General features: G+C 37.5%; 1 pseudogene across 1 annotated transcript in view; it reads left to right on the forward strand.

Annotated features, from left to right (window-relative positions):
- The window catches only part of LOC149172157 (polyubiquitin-like), a 107,904-nt pseudogene that overhangs the window by 33,454 nt on the left and 51,219 nt on the right, over positions 1–23,231 (forward strand). Inside the window, exon 3 of the transcript XR_016259070.1 lies at positions 20,347–20,583. The product of XR_016259070.1 is annotated as a polyubiquitin-like (transcript). The remainder of the gene's footprint in view (positions 1–20,346; positions 20,584–23,231) is intronic.

Consider the following 23,231-nt stretch of genomic DNA (forward strand, 5'->3'; position numbering starts at 1 on the left):
TGACTCCACTGGAAGAACGAAGCCCTAATTCTTTGGGGACACGAGATGTTTGTTTTGTTCCCCATACGACATATCGTCATATCATTATTGGTGACTCCATTGGAAGAACGAAGCTCTAGTTCTTCATTGAACTTTAAAGTTAATGCTTGTAGGGTGAAGCAAACATCTATCTAGGCACTTTAATTCACCCTAACGATTCCATTATAATCTTAACATGCAAAATCATAGAAAATGGATATCTTTTGGTCATATAATTGAAAAACTCAATAACCAAGAAATTCAAGAACTCCAAAATAAAGCGGTGGAATATGCAAAAACTTTTCAAAATATGTTGGAGAGCATGGGTATGGAACTCGTGATCACGTTTTATAGGTCACAAGAAGTACAGCTCGACATAGTAAGGTGTTCGTATGAAGAGAATCTTAGTTGTCTCCTTGACCTTGCTCACCTAACTTGTGCGGTGAAGATTCTGGATAACCTCGTCAATAACAATGTGAAAGGGAATACCTCCTCCTCTGATGATGGATAATTGGATCTCGCAAGCCTCCAAGTTACGCAAGAAAGAATGGATGAATATACTAAGTCATGCAGGGAGGTAGTGAGGGAATATAATGCTAATGAATTTTTCTCCTGCTTATATGACTAAAAAGTGAAGCTTCATAAGATGAAATGTGAATATAAAGAGAACCCCAATAATGCTCTCCTCCTAGAAGCATACTACCAGAATCATGTAACCAATACCTTAGCCATTGTTCTTCAAGAGAAGAGAGAAGAAGAAAGGTCCCGCTAGTCAACCAACCAAGATGAGGATGACCTTGAGCGCCCCGATGATGAGCAGGAAGATGAATCCTTGTTGGGGTTGTAGGACAAGCAAGATGATTTTGAGAGCACGTGTTGAGGACAAACAAGACTAGATTGGGTTCTAAAAACAAGGTCTACAGGGCAAGATAAATGAGTTACTGCAGATCTCAAAGGCTAATGGTGAATGGCTTTAAATCGGATCCAGGGAGCAATTAAGGGTTACCTAGGCTGGATTTGGAAGGAATAGAAGAAGTCAACTGGGATGTGAGAGAAATTAAGGGTTCTCAAATCCGGGTATTAGAATAAAACATGTAAATAAATTACTGTGCAAAACAGAGTGTAATTAAACAAATTCTGTATGATATTTCCAGTTAATTCATTTAGATTTTAGAACACATTTAAGATTATGAAAACACAAAAGAAAGGTAACACAATAACACAAAGAAAGTACTTCACTACAAATGGCTCATCTCATGAATCCTGTAGCGAAATGGTTTTATTACTTGCTCCAGTGTGTTGACTTGAAAAATAGTACAATCACCGTTAGGTTCAAAATCACAATAACTCTACAAATGTAAAATAATCCACCATAATACTTCGAATTTTGAAGTATTTATACAAAAAGTTTATTACAAAATATCTCAAACTAATTTGAGAATTAATCTAGGAAAGGAAAATATCTTCTTGCAAGAAGTTAGAGACAACTATTGAATTGTTTGATGCTATCCCTTTTATTTTGGTTTTGCTCGCTGTTATGCTTTGATTTTAGCCCTTTATGCTGACAAGCTATTTGGCTTTCACGTTGGATAGTCTGTTTGACTTTCATCTTTCATCTGATACTCTTTCACTTGATACACTCTAACCTGTCTTCATCCTTCTGATACTCTTTCACTTGATACACTTTGACTGTGCTGACCTGTCTTCATCCTTTTACCATGCTCATTTACTTTTTACTGTACACTTATAATTTACTGTGTTTTTACTACAATAAATCATTCAGTTTTTTCCATGTTTCTTCATTTAGTAACTGGATGTTGAGTATTTTCCTATATATTTCATCAGCCTCTGTATATTTTGCAAAAATAGGCTTATTGATAAATAAGTGTTTCACCTCATGCTGAAGGTAAAACATATATTCAAAAGTCTGGTATAATACTCTGCCAGTTGGTATACCAGTCATTGATGAGGTATTTTCCTATTCTTTGGCCACTTCCCTGATTTTCTTGTTGTAGTCTTCTTGCGTCATCAATTTATCATTTATGACTAAGGGACTAGGTAGTCCCTTTTCTCTCAAAAGCTCAAACTTGGTCATAAACCTGTCAACGGCTAGTTGCATGGTTTGACACTTATCTTCAAAATTTAACATTAAATTTCTCTTAGTTAAAACCCTCTTGACTTCCAAAATGGTACCTGTCCTGTTAGGTATGTCAAGTTCTTGTAGCTCATATTTGTTCTTGGAGTTGAGGAATTGGATAATTCTTACTGCTTCCTTTGGCATTTCTCCAAGCTCTCCTTTGACATTCTGGATGGATTCCTTAGCTTGTTTGATTAAGTCTATTTGCTAAAAAATAACCTACATAGATGGCCAAATATCATTGACAGAGTCAATGATATTGGCCCATAATAATTGTTTGGCCTTTCGCAAAGGCTCACTCAGTGTCAACTCTTTCTTCAAGATTTTTTTCTCTCTCATTCATTCTGGTAGCCTTCTGTTGTTTTTCCTTATGTATAATCTGGGCTAACTTGCCATCTGTCTCCAGGCTGGTAAGTTTCTATTTTAACTTGTTCATTTCATTGGTCTGAATGGACATTTCCTCCATTGCCTTGACCAACCTGTTTGCTTCATCACCTGTGGTACATGTTGCTATTGATGTCATTGCTGATGTAGTTGCTATTGCTACTGGTAATGCAGTGGCCATTGGACTAGTGGGAGCTAATGCTGCTGTCAATGTGGAAGGCACAACTGTGGTCATTTTAGGAATGACAGTTGGAGGAACACTGTCTAGACCAGCTTGTTTGCGCTGGATCAAGTTGTCTAGTTCCTTTTCCATTTCCTTCAACTCGTCATTGAGTTGCAGCACCAAGTCCATCATTTCTTCATGATTTGTTTGGCATTTTAGGACTTATTTTGTTTGAGGGTGTTGTGGCTGAGGCAACTTAAGCGATTTCTTAAGGGCTGCAATGTCTTCATTTTTATTTTTAATTAAGCGTTCAGTAGCCTTGATGTCCTTTGGGTCATGGCCCAACTCAATGATCAAGTCTTCTAAGGATTTGATCCTTGTGTCTTTGGCACTGGAAGATGATTTTTCTAGTTTGTACTGGGTTGTCACATTGTCTAATGAGTCCTTGAGCTTGAATGCTACCATTGCTTTTGCTATGAGGGTGGAGTAGATCATCTCTCCAGCCTGCGTGTGAAATTCTATTTGATCTATGGGATACACATCCCTGGCTAAGACCTCAAAGTTGGTCTTCTTGTAATTTGTTGTGGTTTTACGCTGCTGTATAGTAGGCTGTAGGAAAGATACCTGCATTTTACCTTCTTTGATGTCAAAGGCTGACATCAATCTGCTTTGATTCGGTGGTGTCATCTGCATGTACTTGGAATAAGTGTCTGCCTTGAGCTTTTCATTCCTCATTTTAATCTCCTTGAATCTTTCCTTGATATTTGCTTCCTTGTCAGCTGACCTGACAAAGGAAGACACTTCCACACTCTTTTGTCTCTGTATAATCTGGGTGTTTAAAGAAGAGGATTGTTGTGCTTCTGTTGATGCAACAGTGTCAATTGTTTGTCTACTCCTTTGCCCCATTGCATTAGTATCAATCATTTCTGATGATGCAATGTTTTCTTCCTGTTCAAACACATGAGTCATTTTGGGCCTTTTTCTTAGTTGGCACTGCTGATCAGTGGTGTCCATAGTAGAGGTTGATGCTTCCTCCCTATTTCTTTTGGGATTCTTCTCCTCATTGACAGGAGTCTGAATGATGGGAGGGATATTCATCGGCTCTTCCAACTCCGGGACTGACAAGAAATAGCTTTGGTAAAATTGTTTCTCGAAGTCAATCATGGTGTTCTCCACATCCACCATTGTGCTATCCATATCTATCAATGTGTTCTCTACCCATTCTGACTGATTACGATACTGTTCTATGTCAGGTCTTGGGTAGTGGATGTAAGGTCCCAGCTTAACCTTTTGCTTAAGTTTGTTTATAACCCCATGAGGTTCATAATGCCAAATGAAACTACTCTTGAATTTGAATTGTTGGAGTATCCTATCAGTGTCAGGCCCAACCTCTCTGGTGTTGCAGATGAAAGGGCCCATTTTGTTTTTGATCTTAAACTGTGTCTTCTTCCTAGCAGCTAGGAAGTTGGACTCATCTGCACCTATAATTTGCTTGAAGTATTCTAGGGAAAATATTCTCATTTGGAGATACTTAGGCAATTTGTAAGGGGGAAACTCACAACCATACATCCTAATTTTAGTATGATTTTGGTAGAGGTACCAGCCTCCTACTTTGCTATTCTTTTCTAGTTGCAATATTCTCTTGATCTTAGTACTGATTCTAGGTTGAGTGCTAGAAGTCAGCATGTTCATGACAGGGTGCACAAAACAATCTATGAAGTCTTTGTATGTAAATGTGGTGTTATACCTCTGGACCAAGGGTGTCCAGTAGATAATTGATCTTTCCTTTCCACTGATATCTATTTTCTGAATCTTGACTCTAAACTTATCTGTTTGATAATATATGAACATATGAAACAACACTAAAGAGTATTTGAAGACTCTTTCAGTGGGAAATTTAGTGAACTGTTCATGCATTTTGTCTGCAATGAACTGGGCATAATCATACAAAATGGCAAGAGGCTGGCCTGGAGTGAATATGGACAAGAAGGCCATGATTATTTCATCCACAAACTCATTTGATGTGAGTCTTAGGATGCTTGAGATCATGGTGATTATTCTCTTGCCACTCTTTGAGAAAATAAAAAAAACATAGGGTGGAATGTCTTTAGGAGTCTAGCGCTCCTCAATGATGAAATTTTGAAAAATTTGTTTGATCTTAGCTAGGTCCAATGTGGTGTATAGGTCCAACAATTGTGCAATGGACAAACAAGTCAAATTGTGGTTGGGTTGGATTTGAAGCATTTGGTTAATACACTCAACGGTAATTGAAAACAAGAAGTCCTGGTTTGGGGCAATTATAGCCCTTTGGTTAGGGATGTAACATGCATGGTAGAAATGTACAATGTTTGGGAATGGATGGGCTTTTGGGAATGTATAATTAGGTAGATTTGAGTCCCAAAGGTGGATATCATTTGCTTTGTTCAAGAATCTATCCTTGGCCCAACAATGGATTCTTAGAAGGTTGTCTTGGGTGACTGTGCCTTTGATTTGAAAATCCCTGTCTACCAGGGCTAGGTGGTCAATATCTAAGTGAGGGGTTGTCACTGGTCTGACATGCAGAGAGGTTGGGGCAGCCATTGTAGTGATAAAATGTGGAAAATTGGGTTTTATATGGCTTTGGGAGTGAAATTTGAGTAACTGAATAACCAGGGTAGGGTATGAGCTTGTTGCAGGTCAAGGTTTCGGTACTTTGGGAATGGGAGACTCAATTTAAATTGAAATTAATCAATCTATTTCAGTTATTTTAAGAATTTAATGTTCTTTCATTAGAGAGAGGACAATTCTGGTTTTATGCTTAAATACCTGGAATTTACAGTCGGGGCTGCAATTGGTTTTCAATTGGGGTTTGCAGAGGGCTTTGGTAGCTAGGATGGTGTGTAGTGGTGGCGTTAGAAGGCTCTGATGGTTGACAGTTGGTCGCAGGAGTTCGTAATGCGCAGGTGCCTCAAAGGTTTAACAATGCGATTTGAGCGAAAAAGGGTGAAAATGGGGGTCGGAAGGCTTTTAACCACGACCGGTTGGAAAAATGGCGGGGAATGAATGTTTTATGAACAGTGTTGGTTTTCATTTTGGCGAGGAGGTGGTTTTGGAGGCCATCGCATTGCTTATGGGGGTCGGGCAGTATTTTTCTGGAGGAACGCAATCTATGCCAAAGGCTAACACGTAGGCAAATGGACCCTAAGAAAAACCGCCCATATCGTGTGCTCTCGGGTCGTTAAAGGTTGGACATCACGCGAGCGCAATATGGGCAATCGCTGTTAGATGTAGGGGTGGATGATCAAACGATCATCACGTGGGAAAGTTGCACGGTCGGGTGATTGGGTGGAGGTTGGCAGGACTCGTGGGTTTTAATCACTGTTTAGAGTAATTAACCCATGTTTAATCGCAGATTTAATTAAATTGTGGAGTTTTGGGGGTAGGGGGTTAAACTCGAGTTTAGTAGGGGAAATGGTTAAGTGGTGGAGTTAGTGAAGTGGGGGGTTTTTAGAGTTAGGATAAAGAGTTTAGAGGGGTTTTGGGTAATTATTTAAAGGAAAACATGATTTTAAAAGGGGGAAATTGGTTTCACACTTAGGGGAATGGGCTTTAGGAGTATTTGACTAGCGAAATGTGTGAAACTAAGGGGTAGGAGTAAAAATGAGGGGGAAGGGGTTTTCATAAGCCATGAAGGGGTAAAAGGGAAATTAGTGAGTATATAGAGGGGGTGAAATGCAATGAAGGGGGAGTCAGGAAAATCAGCGTATGAGCATGCTTTTTTCATTGTTAACTGCTCATGCACACTTGAAACACATAGTTAAGCATGATAGTAGTGGTTATGCTCCAAATGACTTATATTTCTGCATCCTTTCTTTACTTACCCTTTTACCTACTCTAACATTTTTTCTTTACTTTCGGTGGGTGCACTTAAGCTAGCAAACCCTTTTCTTTCCTTTATTCTTTTATGAAACAAACTATCTACTTCTAACCTTATATCTTCCAAGGGCTTAGATTAAACCGATGAACTCTTTTTATTTCTCTACCAATCTAATGATCTGCCAAGATTAAATAGTTTGGTCAGATTTTTATTCTCTAACTATAAACATGACATTCAAAGCATGAAATAGTCAAGATTAAGCAGTTTGACTATCATGGGTTGTGGGATGTATAATAAGCTACACACAACCATTATTTAAGACAATAAAGTAAAAAGTATTGGCACTTGGACTTGCACACTTTCATGATCTGTTTTTTGTTTGGGGTTCATGTTTTTTTTTTTTTTTTCTTGTCTTTTGATATTTCTTTTAGGACACACCCTCTTTACATTTTTTAATTTTAATATGGAAAACATTTGCAGAAAACAAAGATATGTACAATATTACAAGACTTAACCTTAGCCAATTCAAAATTATGAATCCTAACACTATAGGACTCTAACACCTAGTTCTAGTGCCTTATTTTGCGCATTTACAACTTTGAAATTTCTACTCAGTTCTGGTGCCTTATTTTGGGCGTTTATAGCTCAGAATTTTCTACTTCGGTTAAAAAAATGGTGGATATGAAGGGTAAATTTTGGCAGAGGGAGAATGAAAGAGATATTTTGTGACAAGTTGCCAAGCCATCAACATTCAAAGCATTAACACTCGAAATGAGAAGCTCCACCTGAGCACCAAAGGAAGGAGGAGACGCATGCAAAACAATCCTAGCAAAAGCACCAAATTTAAGGTTCACCTTTCAATTTTTTATGTGACATCTAAGCTCGATTACGATCTATAGTGTGATACAATTCTATGCAATTCTTTAACACTAACTTTCTTTGCCTGTGTTTTTGCAGGGTTTGAGAGATTTTCTACTTAGTGGATTATGGGGAAGAACACAATGTGTGAAATTTTGAGAAACAGACCGAAACTATAGATTTTCATCTAGTGCAATAATATAATATTAAACTTCCGCCAAAGGTGCAATTTCTTTATTCTAATAATTGGATTAAGTAATCCAATATTGCATTTGTGGCAGATAGATTCATTCCTATTCAGGGTGAACTTTTATACTTTTGTCCTAGTTTGCTTCACAAGTAGAATTTGGTGTAGTTCTTACAATTTTTTCAACAAGATGATAAATGTCTAGGCAAACATGTGAACATTTAATTTTTTTTATTCTAGTTTGTTTCACAAGCAGAATTTGATGTAGTTCTTACAATTTTTTCAATAAGATGAGAAATGTTTGGGCAAATATCTGAAATTCATTTTTTTTATTCTAGTTTGTTTCATAAGTAAAATTTGGTGTAGTTCTTACAAATTTTCATCGAGATGATAAATGTTTGGGCAAGTATGTGAACATTCATTTTTATTATTATTATTTATTCTAGTTTGTTTCACAAGCAGAATTTGGTGTAGTTCTTACAGATTTTTCAATAAGATGAGAAATGTTTAGGCAAATATGTGAAATTCATTTTTCCTTATTCTAGTTTGTTTCATAAGCATAATTTGGTGTAGTTTGCACAAAATTTTCAATAAGATGAGAAATGTTTGTGAAAATACGTGAATATTACTTGACTCTCTTATTCCTTTTATTTATTTATTTATTTTTATGGGTTGGAATTACATTTGTCTATCCCTTTGGGATGAATTTTACTTAAAAATGTATTCTATTTTCTTGAGTGAGGAAACATTAGGGTCTATATTGAATAAAAGGTAAAATGAGGATAGCATTTATTTATTTATTTTTTAAATATAAGCTCTTCATTTTTTTGTTTTTAATATTTACTATTTGCTAGTGTTGGAGGTAGCTTCTACACTTGTATATAAAATTTATTGTAAATTAAAGTGTTGAGTAATGCTTTTAATAAGTATACTATTGTAACAACCTTGAGGCCTGTATTGACAAAGCCTCAAGCTTATGCATAATCCTATTTACCCTCGATGGTAGTCCTCGTAAATTTCCCAGAACGTGAATGTGTATCTCATGGAAAAAAGAAAGAAAGATATAAAAATAAATATGTATGTGGTATGTAATAAGAGCTATTTGGATTTGGCTTATATGGGTAATAAATACAGGATGATGAGGAATGCTTATGCAAATATGTAATGCAACCACTCCTTTCTTTCCCAACAATTTTTTTTTTTAAATATCTACTCCGGTAGGATCATTAATACACTTTCCCTCCACAAAACAAGCATGGAAAAATGTAATTTTCTTCTAGTAAATTTTCACCTTTGTACAATAGAGTAGGGAATACTTCATAACATCAACATATCACTTAGGTAATTAATTCAAGGAAAAATGTGTTGCCGCAATAAATAGTGTTCCTAGAAAAGGAAGTTCAGAAGTAAAAAAAACGATAGGTTGTTATTCTTTTAAGTAAATAATTTCTAATACTTTTGTCGACATGGCACACTTAAAAGTGAGGATATGGGTATGTCACTGTCTGATATACATATGGTTATTTGTCAAAGTATGTCACTGTTTGATAAACATATGGTTATTTGTTAAAGTCTGGCACACATAACAATAGGGTGATTAGGTGCAATAACTTTTCTAATTGTACATGTTGCTGGAGCATGTATGCAATGCAATGTTGTCTATATATTATAGATGGAAATGGAGGATTTAACTGAGTAGAATGCCAACATAAGATTGAATTCGATAGTGATAAATAGAATGGCTAAATGTCAACGACATGATAAGAGTAGCAGTAATCTCAAAAATCTAAAATGAGGAAACAAAAAAACTAAAGGGAAAAGCATATAGCAAATTGCATCGTTCCATTCCAGCATTTAGTCTGTTGGACAATGGTGGTGAAATGTCAACAATAAATCAATAAACCAACAATGATTACAAATTCCTTGTTAAACTGAAAGAATCACAATATATTGAGGAAGAAGAAAGACAAATCAATGCCACATTGATATCATTGTAAGTTGCTATTCTAGTGGATTGATGTCCAACAAACACCATGCCTTGTGCACCTTGGTGATTTACAAATTTGATGCACTAATTGTTAGACTATCATTCTCCTACTCATGCACTTTTCAAAAACTCCCAGCGAAGCTAAAACTAGCTCACTGGGTGACTATGGCCCAACTTATCCATGTTGTCAACTGTTAGTTTTATGAATTTGGCGAAAATCTAAACTTTTCAAACTATATATTATAAATTTATTGTTTTCCTCCCTCCATAGAGAGAATACTCTAAATGATATGTTGGGTTGTCAACTGTTAGTTTTATGAATTTGGCGACAATCTGAACTTTACAAAGCATATATTATAAATTTATTGTTCTCCTCCCTCCATAGAAAGAATACTCTAAATGATTTACCAGATGGACATATTTTTGTATGATAGTCTCTCAAACAACACTAAAAGGCACCCCATTTTTGAGGTCCAAGAAAAGAACTTGAAAGCTTTCGTTATGACAGTTTCTCAAACAAGACTAAAAGACACCCAATCTCTCAGATCTAATAAAAGAACCTCAGGCATCATAATATACTAGATATCATAATCATATATATTGAATATACAATTAATTCATTTTTTTTTTAATGTAGGGTGAATTTCTTATAACCACATAAATTCATTTTTTTGGATTGCAAGGTGAATTTCTTATGAGCACAGAAGCTTGGCAGGTGGGTGGGTTTTTTTTGGGGTCCATATTTGAATCTAGGCTCTGATACCATATGTGAAGACTTAACCTAGATCTTCTAACTAAACAAAATTTATCATTCATTTTAATTACAATAACAAGAAAATAACATGTTTATAACTCTACATTTAATTGATAAAATCATACAAGTAAAAATTGATCAACAACATATTAAACATGTAAAAAAATCCATTTTACAACAGCTTACATAAATAAAACAACAAATGGAATAATACATATTCCAATGGCTTAGTTGAGATGCTCCTGACTCTGTTGGGATGCTCCTCTTGGTTATTCGACTGAATTTACCTCCCACCCAACTAGGAATGATTTCCTAGTCCAAAGAACCTCTACAAGTTCCCAAACCCTCCAAGTCCAAGTCCAACCAGCTATAGTGTGTCCAAGTTAAAACCAACACTCTCCAATAGATCCAAGTTTGATTTCTCTCATTTTTCTTTCCATTCTCTCCCTTCTCCTTCTCCACATTCTTCCTCCCAAAATAAAATCTTCCGATCCCAAAATAAAGAACAAGGATCTCCCCTTCTCTTCTCATCCTCCTTCCCTTTATGTCTCTTCCTCTCATCTACCTCAACCACCTACCATCAATGCCATGAATACTCCCCATCCTTTTAATTTAATGATATTGACTTTCCTTTCCATATCTTATCCCAAAATAAATTTGAGAAGGCACCTTGAGAATTGAAATATGTGTATTTAATTTAGAAATAAATTGGAGAAGACCATATCTTATCCAAAAGTAAATTTGAGAACACACCTTGGGAATTGAATAATAACAAATAATAAAAGTCATATGAGTAAAATAAAATTACAACTTCACAAGTGTAGGTATGTAATAATATTACTTAATAATTATAAGTCAATATTTTTAGGTTAATTAAATGCTAATCAAAATTGGCATGATAGGATTAAGTAGGACATTACAGATAGCAACCTCCTATAAGTTGGAGTCTACATAAATCAGATGTATAAAGGGAGTTGGAGTTTGCCTTTGCATCACAACAATATCAAAGTCGTGGTTTTTATCTCTTTATGGGTTTCCACTTATATCTCGTGTCCACATGTGATGTTTATGCGTGCTGATTTTATGCTTTCATGAAAGTTGTTATATTGTGGTTTACTTATTAAATGTTGGTTATATATTAAATTTTTTGTTCATAAGTTGTATGTTGCTTATTCAATAGTTGAGTTAATCATTGAAACGAAATCAAAATTTAATGTCTATGAATGTACTAAATTGATTCACCCCCCTCTTAGTTTAGTTAAGTTTCCAACAAAGGCGACTGCAGAGTGAATGCACCTTTGTCATAGACTTTGATAATCGACCACCTCAGGCGAGATATTGTGCCAAATACTTGGCATGTAAGAGCTCTGCATGATGATGACTTAAATGGAACTCAAGGGATAGGGAAAAATACCCTCCTCCTTTTTAACTTCAATGCCACATTCCATAAGGGTGGCCATATTGACAATGCAATGAGTGCGATGGTTAAGCATTTGGAGGACGTGGTAGAACTCAACACTTTTGAACTATGCAACTTCTTTCTTAATTCATTTGGTTATTTTTATTAGAGTATCACTGCTTGCAAGGGAGGCTTTGAGCATTGGTTTAATAATTAGAGATGAAACCTTATTAACAATTACATTTTTGATATGTTTATCATCCATAACCCTCAACCCTTTGTAATATAACACATACCTTTACCTAATTGCTTGTAACTTTACCTGATCACCATTTGAAAGTATTTTCTGCGCTTCCCTAAACCCTTGAAATAAAACAAATACCTTTACCTAATTGCTTATTACTTTACGCCATCACCATTTGAAAGTATTTTCTACACTTCCCATGATGAAATAAAAAAAACAACCTTGCACTTAACACCCCTATACCTACATATTTAATAACTAACATATATAAAATTCAGTTGAATTATTACTACTCACAATTAAACAATCACCACAAACAAATTTACCATAAAAGCAAATAATTAATAAAAACAAAATCCAATTTTACAATTAATTTTTATATTAATTTAAGTGATTTTTTTTTCTTCTTCATGTGCTCCATGAATTTCAGAGATTAGTGATATGCTACGGTACTAGGCAGATCCACTTGAAGGAATCATTTCCCGTCGGATCCACCCAAAGGGATAACTTCCTGTCGGCTCAACTACGACACCCGACCCTTAGTGTAAGGCCTTCGCAAACTTGGGCGGTTGTGCGTGGTGCGCATGGGCACCCATCGCACGTTAATGTGACTTGGTTGTGTGTTGAGGTTCGGGTGTGGGTTGTGCACGGGTGTGCCCACCCGCCCAACGACACAAGGGGTAAACGCATTGTATAACTTGTATTCTCGGTGGAGTTTTGGCAGACCACCGTGCGCTCTTGCACGGGCGGGCGCCCTCCTAGTTATATAACTTCGCATATATAATAAAAGAGATTGATTATTATTATTGCCTAGTTGATTTATTATTGTTATATTGTTAATGGTTTCCGCACATTAATAATATGAATTCATGTTTATTATGAATTGTTAAGGTGTAGTTCGTAAAGTTAATTAACGACAGAACAAGTTATTAACTTGGGCGGTGCCGCACCCGACCAATTTAACAAAAAAAGAATTGGGGGCGTGACAGTTGGTATCAGAGCAAGGTTTGCTCGTGAAGGTTTAAAGCTGATACACAACTTGACAGTTGGTATCAGAGCTCGGTTGGAGCTGGTGAAGCAAGTGTGGGTACACTTGGAAATTTGACAGTTGATATTTGAGCAGGGTTGCTCGTGACAGTGGAAGCAGGTTTAGCAGAGGTGAAGCTCGGTGCTTGGACCAAGCTGAACGATAAGGCATGGCAAGTTTGGGAGAAGGTGGAAGGAAGCTCTTGCTTACCTTGGACAGGTTGAAGAGGTTGAAGGAAGAGAGGCCTCGAATCCGTGAAGAACTTGAAGCCTTGGAAAAGGATGTTGAAGACAAGCTTCTTCAACTTGGTTGGACAATGGAGCAAGGTGAAGTTGCAGATTGTGCTAACAAGGAAGAGGAAGTCATGATGATTGAAGATGTTGCAGACATGACCATGATGGAGGACGAACTTGAGGATGATCAAGTCGGACCAGGATCGTGCAGTTTGTCAACATGTATGAATGAGGTCACTCACATGGAGGAGCCTCATGATGATGAAGTAAGTGATGATACTTGTGTTTCATTTGGGCATTTGGGAGATGGACCGTGTGCAGGAAGGGGCAAAGCCAGTTTGCCAAGGCAAGGGAGCATCTTACCATGGATGACTATGATTGAACCTTGTATGGAGAAGCAAGGATTGTCGATTATTGCAGGGCTTGTTGGGGTTGCTTGTGACCTTGTGATGAAAGGTGCAAGGGCCCGTAACAAGGGTGGAACTTGATGATTGTTGTGGAGGAATGGGTCATGCTTTAGCCACATGGAGAATTGACTAAGTGCCCGGCATGACTCATGGACAGTTGAGGAGGGCACACACTTGTGATGTTTTGGGTGGACTTCTCATGGCCGAGACCAAGAGATAGTCTTGGTGGACACTTTGGTGGAGGAGCTGTGATGGAAGAGACTCATGACATGATGATGATATGGTTGAGTGACCGAGTTCACTAAACCGAAGATTGAAGACTTGGGTGAGATGACCGATGGTTGTGATGAGTCTACTTGGTTGGACTACATGGACAACATAGTCATGGACATCAGGTTGGAGGCATGGAGCATGGCAGTCTTATGCAGGGACATTATGTGGGAGCACTTGTAGAGGTGTCATGGACATCCAATGAGGAGTGCCAAGACAAGGATGTTGTGCAGATGGATTTGCTAGTGTGACATGGAGACTTGTTACTTATGAGTTGATGGAGAGGTTGTACACTCTTGTACAACAAGACCATGGACTTGGATGGAGTTGTGGGCAGAATATGGAGCATTCCTACTACATGGAGAGCTGAGGCAGATGTTGGTTGGAGATGACTCATGGAGCTCATGATGACATGAGATTGTTGTGACTTTTAGGGACTTCATATATGGTGGACTTAGAGGATTTGATGCATTGAGGAGCTGAGGTCAGGAGACTTTGATGCAGTATGGGATGCATACTTTCAAAGTACATGTATGGGCATGGCTTGGAAGAGTGACTTGATGTAGAGGATCGATATGAGACACTTTGGAGTGATGGAGTTACAACGATGATGATGATGCCTTGGTGGCTGCACTTGGGCATGGGTTGAGCCAAGACTCAACTACTTTGACACATGGATAGGTGAGACAAGTGCATACTTGTTTCTATGGAGACTTGAGGATGGCACATTGCAGATGATGAAGAGGCTTCATGGACCTGAATGGGGCACATCGAGAGTGGGTTGATGAGATGATCTCTTCATATGGAGGAGACACACACATGGACAACATGTTGCAGATGAGATGGATGGAGTTTCCATGGACCTGAGCATGGATTATGGAGATACATACTTTGGTATGGTGAGCTTGGTGGCAGTGGTCACTAGGCCGAGACATAGTGGAGAAAGAGTCTCTACATATGTTGCAAGGATGTTTGCCTTGTGTAGAAAGGTCGACATCGTGGATGGATGATGATCTTGGTGGAGAGCTACCGGGATGGTATGTTGTCGAGGACGACAACGATTTCAGGTGGAGGAGGATGTAAGGCCTTCGCAAACTTGGGCGGTTGTGCGTGGTGCGCACGGGCGCCCACCGCACGGTAATGTGACTTGGTTGTGTGTTGAGGTTCGGGTGTGGGTTGTGCACGGGTGCGCCCACCCGCCCAACGACACAAGGGGTAAACACATTGTATAACTTGTATTCTCGGTGGAGTTTTGGCAGACCGCCGTGCGCTCTTGCACGGGCGGGCGCCCTCCCGGTTATGTAACTTCGCATATATAATAAAAGAGATTGATTATTATTATTGCCGAGTTGATTTATTATTGTTATATTGTTAATGGTTTCCGCACATTAATAATATGAATTCATGTTTATTATGAATTGTTAAGGCGTAGTTCGTAAAGTTAATTAACGACAGAACAAGTTATTAACTTAGGCGGTGCCGCACCCGGCCAATTTAACAAAAAAAGAATTGGGGGCGTGACACTTAGGGTGTCAATAGAATTGAATCCACGATCTCTCGATAACAAAGGTGCTTTAACTACAAGGACTTCACCAATTGAGAAAACCCTTCCGGCTAAGTGAATTTTAATTATTATTTGATAAGAGTGTTTAAATATTTTATTTTAATTATTTTAATGAAATGACAATTTTTTTATCAATTTTTTTTCCCAAAAAACATCTTAATTTTCTTTTAACAACATCTTTTAGAAAAAATAACATAAGAGATATTATCGTCATTGCGTTTCGGACCAGCCAGTGTGGTTCATCTTCAGGACAAGATGAGGAACTAGATCCAAGCAATGAAATAAATAGAGGTAGAGAGCGGCTAACTTGCTGTTAGCGAGTAATGAAATAAATAGAGGTAGAGAGCGGCTAACTAGCTGTTAGCAAGTAACAACTAATTTGACTAAGGGCCGAAATAAGTCAAGGCTTTGACCAAAAAAATAAGGGAATATAATTAAATAATTTAATTTTTTTTGATAAAATAATATTATAATATGTTAACTTAATAAAATAATTATTTTTTATTAAAACTTATTTTAACCCCTTATCACCCTATTAATGAATATTATTATATATAATATTCTAAAAATATTAATATTAATAGTTTAAACTTTTTTTAAGTATCTCTATTTTATTACTATTTAATATTATTACTAATCTTTCGTTTTTTTTTCCAGTGGAAAAATCTGTAACCTTTTATTTAAAAAATGAAAAGTTACAATTGCAGATGCATGATGCATTCCCATAAGCTGCCCAATGGGCTCCAGTGCCATGGCACCCTACGCAACGTTACATGACTAACATGCAAAAAAATGATGAGAAAAGAATAGAGAGAGAGAGGGAGAGAAGTGGAAGCAAGAAAAACTGAATTTCATATGTGAGTAAGACTCGCGCTTCAGGTTTTTCTTCCTTTTTTCTTTTCGACCTTGCGCCACTCTCCTTGGGTGGGCTCGATCGAGGCTATGACTAACTGTGTTTCAGCTTTCTGCGAGCCTGATTCCTTGTCTGAATCTGATGTGTCTGATTGGTGGTGCCGCTTTATCCCTCCCATGTTCTGGTCATCGTTTATCTTCTCTGCCTGATTTGGGTGGAGCTGTGGAGCCTTTGACGACATGTGAACTTGATTAGGTGCTATGGGAGAGGATACCGCGGCTTCGCCTCCAATTGGGTCATCGTCATGTGCAGGTGGAGGATTGTCTGCCTCCTCGTCTTCTGTTTCTTCTTCTGGATTCACTGTATTTTGCTAGCCTCTTGGTTTTTTTTCTTGTTTCTTGTTCCTTTTGTTTTCCTTTTTGGCTTGAGGACAGTTATTACGGAGATGACCTGTCTGTTGACATCCTCGGCATCTGAAGGCCGTGTTTTCGTAATCTAGTGGTTGTTTCCATTGGGAGTTGTTATGGATCAAGATAATGTTGTCAGGAAGCCCTTGACTGAGGTCAACTTCGACACATATTCTGGCAAAAGTGTGAATGCATCTAGCAATTCTTTCGACATCTTGCTTGATGTATTTGCCTATTGCATTCCCCATTGCTTCAAATACTTTGGGAAGCCAAAAGTGAAGCGGGAGATTATGTAACCTTACCCAGACCGGCATTTTGGAGACCACCATAGAGGAGGGGTCAAATCCCGGAAACCAGGGGGTCGTAAAGAGCCTTGCGTTGCCCCAGAACCATGGCCTCTCATGGAGGGCATGGTCTTTTTCCTCAACTGTGTCGAATTTTACAATAAAAAAACCCTTTGTGCATAAAAGGATGTCACAATTTGGTGTCCATGTGGAATGGATTCAATGCCGTAGAGCATCTGTTTTTGGCCAAAAGCCATTAAATCTACAAATGACTGCCAAAGAAGAGAGATCATCATGAAAGTTGTTTACCTTCGGCAAATCGATTGTCAGAACTGGGTTCTGCTTACTTTGCTCCACTATACAAGGACCAGGCAGATCTTGTGGTGGCGCTGGCTTGTTGGTAGCTTCCCCTTTTCCTTTGACAGCGTCCTTGAACGAGCCTGTGCCCTTTGAGCTAGATCCAAAGCTTCCTCCTCTCAGCCTCATACTTAGAAAAATTGTTGAATCTCTCACTATTCCATGATGCTGCACTGTAAATTCTTCCTGTAAAATGTGTCCTGCATAGACCAAGCTCAGCAGACTTGCTGATATGCCTGATAATTCTTGAATTTCGTCCTTTATGTTTTTTATCAGCATCCTTGTTCTTATTTGCATGCAGATTGTATTCCCTGACAGGGTTCTGATGAAAATTTGAATCGTTTCTAGACCGTCTGGCTCTGTCCCTCCAAGCGTTGTTCGCCCTTTCGATCGATTGATGCCGCCCCTCGTTGGATCGGTGGGAGGCAGAGGATCTGTATCCATGCGTAGGCTTTTCTTTTGTTTTTTGGCCAGATCGGTTAGATCCGGGCCAGATCTGTAGTATTTGTGGACGGGGGAGAGCGGATCTGTACCATGCAGTCCCCCTTTCTTCCCTTAAACAACAGATTCGATGGGTATGCCTGCAGATCCAAAAACCGCTGCTATCCAGTTCATGCATCTGACAGAGTCGGTTTTGCGGAGGCCGATAGGGAAGGTTGAAGCAGCTGGGCCCCTAACAGCCAGTCTACCAATCCCCTTTCCATCACGGCTTCCAGATATCAGAGGACAAAAATCATTGTTGGGCCGCTTGATCGCAGAGGCAAGGGCCGTAGCTGCGTCTCTATTCCTGTAGATTTCGTGGCCTGCGGATCCAATAAGCCGAGAGACATCGGCCCTTGCAGTAGGATCACTGGCTACGAGCTTTGCCATGCGATCTGAGATTTGCAAATCTTGTTGATTCAGGGTACCCGCATCGTATTGGGCCTTCTTCCTCTCGTGAGCTAGCTGATCCGCCTTCGCCATTCTCTGGTTTCTCCGTGGGATCTCTCTCTGGTGAACAAACCTTTTCCATTACTAATCTTTAGTTATTCCCCTAAACAATATTAATTTTACTTTTTAATATTATTTATATTTTTATAATATTATTATTTGTTAATTCCTTATTATTTATTTTATGACCCTCTACAATTATTTTTATATTAATTAATATTTGGGGATATGAATAAGTTTAAACCATTAATATTAATATTTTTAGACTATTATATATAATAATATTCGGGTAATAAGGTGTTAAAATAAGTTTTAATAAAAATTAATCATTTTATTAAATCAACATATTATAATATTATATATATATTTTAAATTATTTCATTATATTCCGTTATCTTTTTTAGTCAAAGTTCTGACTTATTTTGGCCCTTAGTTCCTCATCCTGTACTAACATGAACCATACTAACTGGTGAGAAGAATATTTGTGATTTTCCGGAAAAATGCTATTAAAATTATTATAAATCACAAAAATCTTAACTCAAAAAAAATATTAATTTTCATTATTTTTTTTGAAAATTATATTTTATAATTACACTTAAAAAAATACACTATTTTGAAAAAACACAACAAAAAAATTAATACATTATTTTGAAAATATACAACCAACCATCCATCAAGCATAAAACAAAACACATGCCTATAAAACCTTATCCATGTCACTGTAACTTCAACATTATACATAAAGATATAATAGAACTAAAAGGCTCTCATGCAGCGAGGAGAAAAGTCTAGAATAAGCTAAAGTGCTAGATGTGTGGTCCTCAATCTCAAACGTTTCCCGTGATCAAATTAATTTTTAACGATTTTTAAATCAAATTAATAAAAAATATATTTAAAAGAAGTAAAATTAAAACTTTTATTCATACTTTATTAACATCTTAACATAAATATCACATACATACAACTACTGTATTATTTAAAAGTAATATAAATATTTTATCAATACATTAATATTTTGATTGAAAACCCTTACCCACAAATAAATCTATCAAATTATCCCATCCGAAGCATGACACCTCCTCCATCAATTTAAAAAATTAAAAATAGCAACCAACCGCTTTTTATTGAAAACCCTTAGCCACAAATAAATCTATCGAATTATCCCATCACAAACATGAAACCACTCCATCCATTTAAAATAATAATAATAAAAATACAGCCCACCGTTTTCCAAATCCGCCTTTCTTTTGTGAATACAACCCACTGTTTTTCAATCCCATCTCTTCTATAAATACAACCCACTCTGCTTGATTCCTCATATCTTCTTTGGCGTTTCCGAATTCTGATAAGTTCAGCTATTTTTTCTGAAACAGGTATGGAATTTTTAGTTTCTGTATTTATGTCGAAAGAATAATAACAGGCTCTTCGTTTTGCAATCACGGTCCTTTGATTTGCAGTATTTTCTGTGGTTTGTGTATTCAATTTTCGTTTTGCAATCATGGCCCTTTGCCCCGTGCTTTATTTTGATTAGATTGCGATATGTTATCTGTATGTAGCCTTTGTGAGGGTTTCTGCGCTCTTGTCTCAGCCTTTTATTTTGATTAGATTGCGATATTTGGGAGGGTTTCTGTGCCTTTTTCTCGGCCCTGTATTTTGATTAGGTTACAATATGTTTTCTGTAGAAAATCTTTGCGAGGGTTTCTGTGCACTTCTATACGGCCTTTTTTTTAGCGCATGTCTCGCTTGTCAAAGGGTTTTCTTTTTATCCCCTGTGAATGACATATTGCCGTTGCTTTTGTAGAAATTTTACGATTAGCCAAAATTTTGATAATTTAGGCACTTCATTGTTTTTATATGTCTGAAAATTTTCTTTTATGTCTGATATTTGCGTTTTGTAATTCTTTCGTCTCCGTATTTCTTGTTATCTCGAGCTTGTAATAGCCCCGACTCATTGATATCTGTTCAAGACTTTGAAATATTGTAATTGTTTATTTGCAGGTCTTCAGTAGTGTTATTACGCTTTCAAGATGCAGATCTTTGTCAAAACTCTTACCGGCAAGACCATCACTCTTGAAGTCGAGAGCTCTGACACCATTGACAATGTAAAGGCAAAAATCCAGGATAAGGAAGGCATTCCCCCTGACCAACAGCGTCTGATATTTGCTGGAAAGCAGCTGGAAGATGGCCGAACCCTTGCCGATTACAATATCCAGAAGGAGTCAACCCTGCATCTGGTGCTTCGTCTAAGAGGAGGGATGAATCTGGTGCATCTGTTGCATATGTGGCATGTGGTGCATAATGTGCATCGTCTGGGGCATCTGGTGCATCTGGTGCGCCGTCGCTCTCGCTGTCGCCGTCGTGGTCGTGGCTTTTAGGTGGATGGGCTCATATGTGTCAATGATGGTCTGGTGATGTTTATGTTTTTATGTCTATGTGCTGTTTGTGCGTTTAGTCTCTTAGGTTATTATATCTACTTTGTTCGTAGGTAAATTGAAGCACTATCTGGTCGGTAGTGCTATCTACATTAATTTTAGATCTACCATGTACCGAAAAAACACTTGGGTAAATTTATAGATTGTAACTATTCTTATTAAAGAATTGTTAAATCTATTTTATAGATTGTAACTATTCTTATTAAAGAATTGTTAAATCTATTTTATAGATTGTAACTATTTTTATTAAAGAATTGTTAAATCTTGAATTAAAATAGATTGTAACTAGTAATTGTCCCAAAAGGTACAAAGAGAGGCTGATAGGATTAGTAAAAGGAGGAGACCTATATAGATAGGCAAGCATATATAAAGCTCAGTAGTGACGAAGGCACTAACCACGTAGATGGGTAAAGGGTAAAATGTTTTAGTGACAGCCACAGTCATAGGGGAAAAGTATACAGCAGAACCAGAGGCACAGACAAACTGCATAAGATCAGTTTCATTGAAATATATGCATATAGAGCATACGCAAAATACCCTGCAAATAGTTCCAGTGCAAGATAGCCATATGAAATGGTGACAAAATGCATTGAGAGGGATTTCAGGGCAGAGGATGCATATAGATCTCGGATAAATTGCATTACAAACAGTGATAGAAAAAATTATTTGCATTTAAAATGTTTCCATTGCAAGATTTGCAGCAAGTTATTCACTAACTGAACGAAAATCAGTTGGAGAACAAGTTATGCAGAATAAACTTAGAACGGAAAACAGTGGCAGAACAAGGTATGCAGAAAAATTAGGCAAAATTCATATCTAAACAAAATTTCGATGTTACCATGAGCGGCTTCAGCTAAATGACCTTCTCATGCCTAGGAAATCTAAGGCAAGAGTGGAATGCCCATTTCTCTTACATCCCCAATCGAGCAGAAAAGGTAACCTGTTAATAAAACAGAGTTTAGGCCTCACACCCGAAGATATCACACTCTCTGTACCCACCGCCAACTCTTTCATAATATTTTTGAGCCTCAGAACAAGGGACTTCAGGTCCAAATCACTTCAACCTCTCACAAAAGAATAAAGCAATAAAATAATATACAGTCTGCTATGCTAATCTATTTCGCCTTCCTCTGCATCACCATTTCCAGCAGCTATTCCACCAGCATTTCCTGTAGCTATTCCACCAGCAGGAGCCTCTTCCTCCTCTTCATTTTCATTTCTCATGAACAAACCGAATTGCTCCAAACAATTCCTGCCCTGCAACGCAAGGGGTGCCAGTCCATCTTGAGAATGAACAGAGCATGTCTCATCCACTGAACTGGGAATGTTTTCATCGATCCTTGAGTAGTTGAGTGTTTTCATCGAGCTCAACAGTTTGCTCCATCTGCCGTGTGTTTATAATGCAAGGTTAATAAACTCATCAATACTGACTTCTCTTGTTTATTGGGCTCTTGCTACCTGAAGCTTGCAAGGCAAAAATTGTGATAACAAGAAGAGAGAATACTAAATAAAACAGAAAGGACTCAAAACATGCTGTAATTCCAAGCGTGCAACTTCACGCTCAATCTCCAACTTCCGTTTAGCTTTAGCCGCAGCTTTTGCTTCAGCTTGCTTACGAGCAAATTCTGCTGCTTTTGCCTCTTCTTGAAGCCTTGCTTGCTTTGATAAACATTAATCAATGTAAAAATCAACACCAGGCCAGGTAAAAATCAATCAAAGCTTATAAATTTCAACCTTCTCTTTGACGCCTTTCTTTAAGAAATTATTGAGCAGGATTTGGGCCAAGCATTAAATACATTGATAGACAAGGTTGAGCCATTATAGGTAACGGTAACTGTAAACCGTCTCCAGCTGGAAAACCTTATCAGTCTGAGACAAAACACATACAAGATATGCAGTTAGGTACAGAAAGCATTAAAAACCAGTATCATGTTAAAGAGACCATACCAATAGTAACTCTGGTTTAATGATGTTACTCACCTTTCATAATGTGAAGAAAAAACGTGAATGAAGGGCGATAAATGCTTAAATGCTTATAGTGTAACTCTGCTCTCCTACTATTTGTTACAAATAGTAGCTCTGGTTAAATGATGTTACTCTGTTTTCATATTGTGGAAAAAGATGTTACAGGACCTAAACTTATCCACATTATAAGCCAGCAGCTGTAATCTACTGTAAAGAATGTCAACTGAACAAACCTGTCCTCCAAAATGAAAATGATAGCACTTCTAAAATCCGAGTAAAGGCCCAAGAGCCATATGTAGACAATATGAAACTAAATAATTCAACTCAGAAAACTTGGCACTCTAACATGCATCACCAAACATGTGAAGAGCCCAGAGTAAAAGAAATAGTTCATTATAAAGAAAACACCTCTACTGTCAAGAACTATCCTCATCTACTATTTTAATTGCAAATATGAATCTGACATGCATGAGACATGAAATTCCCATAAATTCCAGGGATTTGTGGTGCTGGAC

The sequence above is a fragment of the Pinus tabuliformis genome, chromosome 4_2 (assembly GCF_031772625.1).
Source record: "Pinus tabuliformis cultivar Carrire ecotype Pingquan chromosome 4_2, CPIR1, whole genome shotgun sequence".
NCBI classification, from domain to species: Eukaryota; Viridiplantae; Streptophyta; class Pinopsida; order Pinales; family Pinaceae; genus Pinus; species Pinus tabuliformis.